Below are 8,394 nucleotides of genomic sequence, written 5' to 3'. Positions count from 1 at the left end.
CACTCAAAGATTAGGGTTTGCAAAAACGTCCCAAGGGAATAGAGGCTGAATGGTGGAAAGGAAATGAGCCAATATGATGCTTAAATGCCCTTCAAACCCTAAAATTTAGGGTTTCTTCTGACGTGAGTATGCCCAACATACGTGTACACCCACCGTACTAGGGTGTGCCCTAGTACGCTTAGTGTACACACATGTATGCTTAGCGTACTCCTCCAGCTCATTTGACCAAAATACCACTAGGGCTTCAAGGCATAATTCTTGGACTTAGGGATCAAATTAACTTATAACTTAAACCAAATGATGAATTTGAAAATATCTGAAATCCGAGGTATTACAGTTGGAGATGGTCTAATTGCCTAATTTTAATTCTGCTAACCACCCCCACCCCAAACACAAACATAACTCCAGAAAATTCAAGGGAGAAGGAAGGGGGGGGGGGGGGGGGGGGGGGAGGTAGTGACTAGTGAGGTTATTTTTCTATTTTTTTTATCATTAATAAAATCATACTTCTTCAAGAATGCTCCGTGATGTATGGAAAAAACCATTTCACCCTCACACAGTTAGCTATGCTTAACAACAAACAACTGACGAAAGGACCAAACGTTAAAGTTTTGAAACTAAAGAGACCAATGTTGATGACCTAAAAAGTTAACGACCAAACTCGATTTTTTTTTTAAAAATCACAATGACCATTTTTTAAGATCTGACTTTTCATGATAGTAAACAATAATGTGCGATCGGTGATTATTAAGACTGTTTCACATTTATTTTTTATTATTAAATAAAAATCCTTATATTTTACAGGAAAAAATAATGAATGATCCTTGGCTAAACAAAAAATCCTTAGCATCATCCAATAATATATGCAAAAAGGAAAAATATCATTAAGAATGGAAAACTTACCTATATGAACGCTTTTTGTATACTTTTAATCAGAATTTATGTTTTCATAAGTATTTATTTAAAAATAATAACTCTGATTTTGATTCATCATCGACAGCAATTTTGATTTATTATCATTAAAAATAATTATAAACGATCAATCATTAACCCAATCTTTTTATTTGATTATATATATATATATATATATATATATATATATATATATATATATATATATATATATATATATATATATATATATATATATATATATATATATATATATATATATATATATATATCAAATCAAATAATAAATATTTTTTACACAAATAAAGTAATACACATAGAGGTCACGTCTCTACCATTACCAATTATGAAATAAGAAACTATGTATATTCTTTCTTACGAACTTGAACATGAGACCCCTATTATGTAATATAAATGCACGTCTCGAATACGACTATCACCACCAAAATTGAATGATCATCAACAACCCTTTTTGCACTCTAAAAATGTTCATATTGCGTTGGTACACCCGTTACCTATCAAAATTTGGATTCGGGTTTCTTGATACACCTTTTATTGAGCCGTTTCATCCTAACTCAGAACCTGTAGAATGCGCTGTGTGTTTATCTACAATCAAAGAGGATGATGAAACAAGAGTGTTGAGATGTAAACATCTTTTTCACAAAAAATGCTTGGATCGTTGTGTGGAATACAGGCACACAACATGCCCCTTGTGTCGGGGGTGTTTAGCTGGCCCTCGTTTAGTATCCGAACTTGGCTGGGAGTTGCTCTATCTTGGTTTCTCTTTTGTTAAGACTTCAACTGATGACGATTACTGTAAATGGTGGCTACGTTGATTCATCAATCATCATCATGTATTCAATTAATTTTCATGGAATATTATTAATATCTTGATCGATCAAATATGTACGTACGTGTTAATAACGTTTATAATTGTAAATCACTATGAATTCCATTCGTATTTACTTGTATCAATTAAATATATACATTGCACAACTCACAAGCAAGTATATATATATATATATATATATATATATATATATATATATATATATATATATATATATATATATATATATATATATATATATATATATATATAGATAGGTTCAAATGTTTTCACTATCTATTGTGTACCTGTATGATTGATTCTAGACCAATCATTTTAGTTATTTTAAGAAAATAATTAATGCTTATTAAATGCTGAAGATGTAATTAATACCTATTATATCTTCAACATGTAATATGCATTAATTACTTTTTTAAAATAACTAAAATGATTGGTCCAGAATCAGTCATACAGGCACACAATAGATAGTGAAAACAAAATAACCTAACCCTATATATATATATATATATATATATATATATATATATATATATATATATATATATATATATATATATATATATATATATATATATATATATATAGTTCCTAATTACTAGAAAACAGGAGGCATTATATTTCCAACGTAGCGATGTGATCATAGTTTACTGACAAGAATATCAGTTAGTGAGTAGCGACATACTAACATTGGTAAATTTTGTTATGGATTCGTTTTGAAACAAACTACGATCGGATACATTTTGAGATACTATTTGTGTTGGATTGCCAACGGAATGGTTTTTGACATATTACCAACGAAATCTAATCTTTTGTGACTGTCTTTGTGAAATTTGGGATGGATTTCCACTTGAAATAATTGAATTCCAGGCAAATTAGAGCCGAAATTCCTTCATAATCCGTCGACAGTGACAGTTAAAACCCAATCATCCAATCATGTGTTACAATTTCAACCACAAATATAATGAGTATAAATCTACAAAATATCCAAATATATTCCATAAACATAACAAACACGTGTCTTCAAAAAAATATTTAAATAACAAACATAATGAATGGAAACAAAGATGCATTAATTTTCGCTTTTAAAAATTTGTAGGTTAGTGAAGTTGAAATTCGTTTTGTGCAGTAGCAACAGTAGAGAAATGTTTTTTCCGTGATGAAGTTTGTTGAGTCGAATTTCTGGACAAGTTGTTAAATAATTGTATAATTTGTACGGTGGAAAAAGAAGAATTTATCAAAGTTAAACATGATAGAAATTGATTCCAAATGATGAGACCTCAATAACAATTGCAAAAATAACATTTAGTTTTACATTTTAATGTTATTCTATTTTTTTATTATTTATTTATTATATAATAGATCCTAATTAACTTTTGACATGATAAGAGGTTGATTTTGTACAAATAAAAGTAGCTAAGTTGGTGAGTGTGGTGTCACACTTGTCACGGTCTACGTAGACGTCACATCACACTTGCCACATTCTTATCAAAAGTTGTCATTTGGTATGTGCGAGTTCTCATACTTGTCATGCTATTATTTATTTATTTATTTATTTATTTTTAAATATACAAAATAAATCTTTCAATCATAACAATTTTTAAAAACTAAAAATTCATTAAACTTAAAATAAAAACATAGAAATTCAAAATAACAACAAACACACCAATAAAAAATAGAATTTAAAATTAAAAACATACAAACTAAAATTACCAAACTTAGATAGACCTAAAGAACATCTTCATCGGAAAATTGACCTTCCAAATTGTCGACCGGTTCCGTGTTAAGATCAATGTGATTGACGTTTTAAATATGTTCCGTCAAGTCCCTACGAAGAACATGATGCTTCTCAACATCATTAACTAGTGCCCTCCTCGACATGTACTCCACGCTTCCAACCTCAAAAGCTTGTGTCGGTAGAACGATCTCGTTTTCGTTATACTCACATATTGCATTTATTTCGTCTTCGAGAATCATATTATGCAATATGATACAAGTATACATCACCTCGCTCATTTTCTTCTCCTCCAAATACGGTACGAGATATTTAAGGATATGCCAACGTTTTTTCAAAGCTTCAAATGCTCGTTCAACATCATTTCTCACTCGCTCTTAAGCTCTCTTAAACTTCAACCTCTTCTGATCATTTGGACAATACAACGACTTCACAAAACAAGCACACTCCAGATAGATCTCATCTGCCAGATAATACTCGTTCCTATACGATGTTCTAGTTACTTGAAAAGAAGAGTCTGGTGTAGTCCCTTTGTACATGTCATTAAGTAACGAAGACATATTAAGAACATTGATTTCATTAAAGGAGCCAACTGAGCCAAAGAATGCATGCCAAATCCACATATCCTGTGACACCACCGCTTCAAGTATAACGGTTGGATAACCATGATCACCTCGGGTGTATTGCCCTTTATGGGCATTCGAACAACAACCCCATGCCTAGTAGAGGCAATCTAGGCTTCCTAACATTCTAGGAAAGTTGTGCACATTTGAATGATGAGTATACAATTGTTGGATGTTACTACAAGTAGGTTCGTGCAGATATCGTGGACCATATAATCTCATGAAATACTTGCAAAATTTGTGAATGCTAGTTCGTGCAATATGTCCGAACATCCTAAGGTTCCCCTCCAGTGCATCGGGGCAAGTGGCATACACTAATTGACGAAGTGCAGCGGTGCATTTTTGTATAGAAGTAAAACCAATTACACCTCTAGCATTGCGACTTTGTTGAAAAAATGGACACGTTGCCGTGACGTTGTTGACTATACGCAAAAACAGATATTTATGCATACAGAACCGACGAAGAAAATAATATCCTATAAAGTTGGCATCACCCACAAAGTAGTCTTGCATGAGTCGATCATTAGCCGTCTCACGAAATCTTTGTATGTATCTTCTCTTCCTCCGACGTGCATTCTCCGCATTTTCTTCTTGTAGTTGTTCGATCATATGCTCCGCCTCCTGAATAACTTCTATAGTCGTTTCAAGCAAGGCATCAAACATGCCCGATAAATATGACGAAGAAGTCATTTTGAGAGAGTGTATTTGAGTTAAGTTGATGTTATGAGTTAAAATGGTTTGAAGTTGTAGTATTTATAGAAGGTTTTTTTTTTTAAATTAAATGAAAATAGCCGTTGCCAGCTACCCCATCTTCCCATTGGTCAACAATAGTCGGCATATATTAACTTTGATGTCGAGCCAAGGGGTCGACCAGGTTTGCGTCGATGTTGTCGAGACCCTCGCCAAGCCCACACCCACCAACCTTATAGTTTTTTTTTAACATTTCAACTAGCGGCAACTAGTAACTACGGTCTATCCCAAGGCCTTCTTTAAATATTATTAAAAGAGAAACTTTGTGACATCACTTTCAACAATCAGGGTCATTGATTTGTTTAATTCATATATTTTCTACCGTTAGATCGTTATGCTGACATCATCATTTGGTCAACTTTTTTTTTGTCCACCAATTTTATGAAATCTATTAATGAAAATTACTTTTAACATTAGGAAATCTATTAATTACAATTAAATCTAACCAAAAATAAAATTATTTTTAAAATTAGGAAATCTATTAATTACAATTAAATCTAACCAAAAATAAAATTATTTTTAAAATTAAGAAATCTATTAATGTCAAATAAATCTCACCAAAAATTAAATTATTTTTAAAATTAGGAAATTTATTAATGACAATTAAATCTCACCAAAAATAAAATTATTTTTAAAATTAAGAAATTTATTAATGACATCATCATTTGGTCAACCTCATCCCTCATTACCCGTTTCTTTTGTTCTGGTTTGAAAATCACTAACACAGTCATTATTTTCTTTTCAATTTATTGCAGGGAAGAAATTATGAAGATCAATGGTGCTAGAAGATACATAAGAAAGATTCTCCCACTAATTTCAATGATGCGTACATCTTCTTTCACAACGATTCAATCGATTCTCCCTTCTACGACCTCGAATCCAGATACAATTTCTCTTCCCATGTCTCTATACGTAGACAATCCATAATCTTATCTCTTTGATTCCTCATTATGTAACCTCGAATCCCTTTCATCTTATGATCACAACCGCAAGCACTCATCTATTTCGTCTCCTTCTATTTCTTCATATTTCTTGTGTTTCACCTTAGGGCTCTTCTTCTTCCAGCCAGTTATTTGTTTCTCCGTACAACGACTTATAATTGATTTGTTAGGTTTCGATTTCTAGTGTTTATTTCTCAATTTTGATGAAAAAAACCTAATTTCTACCCTTGCTTTCAGGAATTAAGGGAATCGCCACTCCTTCTTCGCCTCCCTTTTTCTATCTGTTGCAGAAACTAGAAAGATGACATACATACACAGTTAACGCCTTCGTCTTTTTGATTTATTCATAGGTTTGTTTTCTACACCACTCCAACCTCTTGCTTTGCATTTTATACGATTTTCATTACTGTTTTCTTCCTTTCCCTCATTTTTTTCACCATTTTCTATATATATATATATATATATATATATATATATATATATATATATATATATATATATATATATATATATATAGCTTTTGTTTGCTTACTTTTTTCTTCAGGGCTATCTTGATGTTGATTTTGGGTTTTTGTTGAACACAATTATGATATGTGTTCTTGATGTTAACTGACATTCACTCAGTACCTCAAGAATATCTATCACCATCTTGCAAATACCATTTTTTTTATCGTATCAGCAAATGAAGATAAACAAAAAAGGGAATAAAAAAGGAGTCGATTTGCATCAAGTAACAATTCAATCTTCAAATATGTTTCTTGCTAGATTTTTTGTTGTTAGTGTGATAGTTAAATATATCTCTTTTTTGTATTTGTTTTTAGTTGTAGAAAACGATAGAATAGACAAAGAAGTTGTCGTCAAAAGATATTAGGTGAGTTATCCAGAGTTCAGATTGATTGAGTAGTTGGTAAAATAATATAAAAAAGTGGTCAACATTTATTTGTATGATCATAAAAAATAGAAGTGGATAATTTTATAATTTTGCCTCTAAAATAAGATGGAACTTTTCTTTTGGACTAAAAAAGAGTATCAAAAAACTCCCAAAATAAGACGCCCAACACTCAAATGAACACGCTTATTAAAAAAAATAAAAAATGCTTTTATTTTTTACTGAATTTCTAACATATTTTTCCTATTTTATGTAGATACCAACCAGTTTCTTTCATGTTGATCCTCATCCTAGAAAACTTGCAATTGGTTCGGATGAATAATGAATCATGAATCATTAATATACTATGATTTTGGTATGATGAGGGAGATTAAATCCTTGACCAGAAAAAGACTGATAGATCTTTTCATGCAAATTATGAAAAAGTTGCAAAAAATGTATGAATTTTTTTATTTATTTTTCTAATACTGTAAAGCAGGGACACCATAATGTAGTTTTTTAGGTACTCAAATAGAATTTATATTTGGATTAAGATTAAAATATTATGTTATCATTATAGATTATGAACAATTTCATAAGTATTGAAGCGCTTCAACCCATTGGAGACATGTCGTCAATATGTAAAAGTTGAGAGAAGAAGTGTGAGAAAAATATTTGAAGCTCTGGAGCATTTGAGGTTATTAGGTATGTATTGTATGTAGTTCTTTAGTTTATATTCATATCCTTAAGCCGTTATTAGATGCTTAAGCTATTGAGACAAAAAAAAATTGTAATGACCGTGTACTATCAAAGTTTATCATCGAGAAGATTTAGGATTTTTATGTATAGAATGTTGATTATCAAAACAAAATATATCCACTTCTAAGAATTTATAAAATTTATATATTTTTCAGTATAACCAACGAAAGAATCGTGTTTTGCCATCAAGTTCCATATGACCTTATTTCTTACTTTCTTAGATAATATACCATCGAGGTAATGCGATACAATCCCCTTCATTGGAATAAAAAACCAACCGTGAGACACTATACTTGGGAATCTTAGTAGTTAGGTCGTTCTTAATATTCTTACATTTGAAGACCAAACGTGTTCTAACCTTATTTCATAATATGCATGCTTTCTAAAAGTGCAATTCTTATATGATTTATATGGTTGTATAACTTTTTATTTTTTTAACAGAAGCAAGAATCGCACATGAGGAGAGTCGAAGTCTGTGTAAAAGGGATATGAAAGTGGATGTTACTCAAAAATGGATGTTGGAAAATCAATTCCATATCCTTCACTTGCATTAACCAATACAATTGTTTTCCAAGATCCAATATAGTAAAGTCGGATGCATATGTTGTCAAAAAGGATCTCAGTTTTGGCTTATTTATTTATTTTTAATTTCCTTATAGGTAAATTGACATTTGCATTATTAAAATGATGTATGTGTGAAGTAAGTATGAACAAAGAGCGGTTCTTTTTTGCAACCATCTAAAGTTTGGTAGATGACCCTTTTACACTTCTTTTTTAGGGCGTTTTATTTTCATTTTTTTTGTAAAATCTTTTAACTTTTGCATTATAGGAGTATTGATTATAGACTGCACATCTATACGAATTATTCTAACTTCTTGACAGCTCAATATGAAGTCACCTCATAGGAATTCGACATTCAAAAAGCTTTTTAACTTGCCACCAAATGAATTTCTCATCGG

Source organism: Lactuca sativa, chromosome 3 (genome assembly GCF_002870075.4).
Source record: "Lactuca sativa cultivar Salinas chromosome 3, Lsat_Salinas_v11, whole genome shotgun sequence".
Classification (NCBI taxonomy): domain Eukaryota; kingdom Viridiplantae; phylum Streptophyta; class Magnoliopsida; order Asterales; family Asteraceae; genus Lactuca; species Lactuca sativa.
This window is presented reverse-complemented; position numbering follows the sequence as displayed.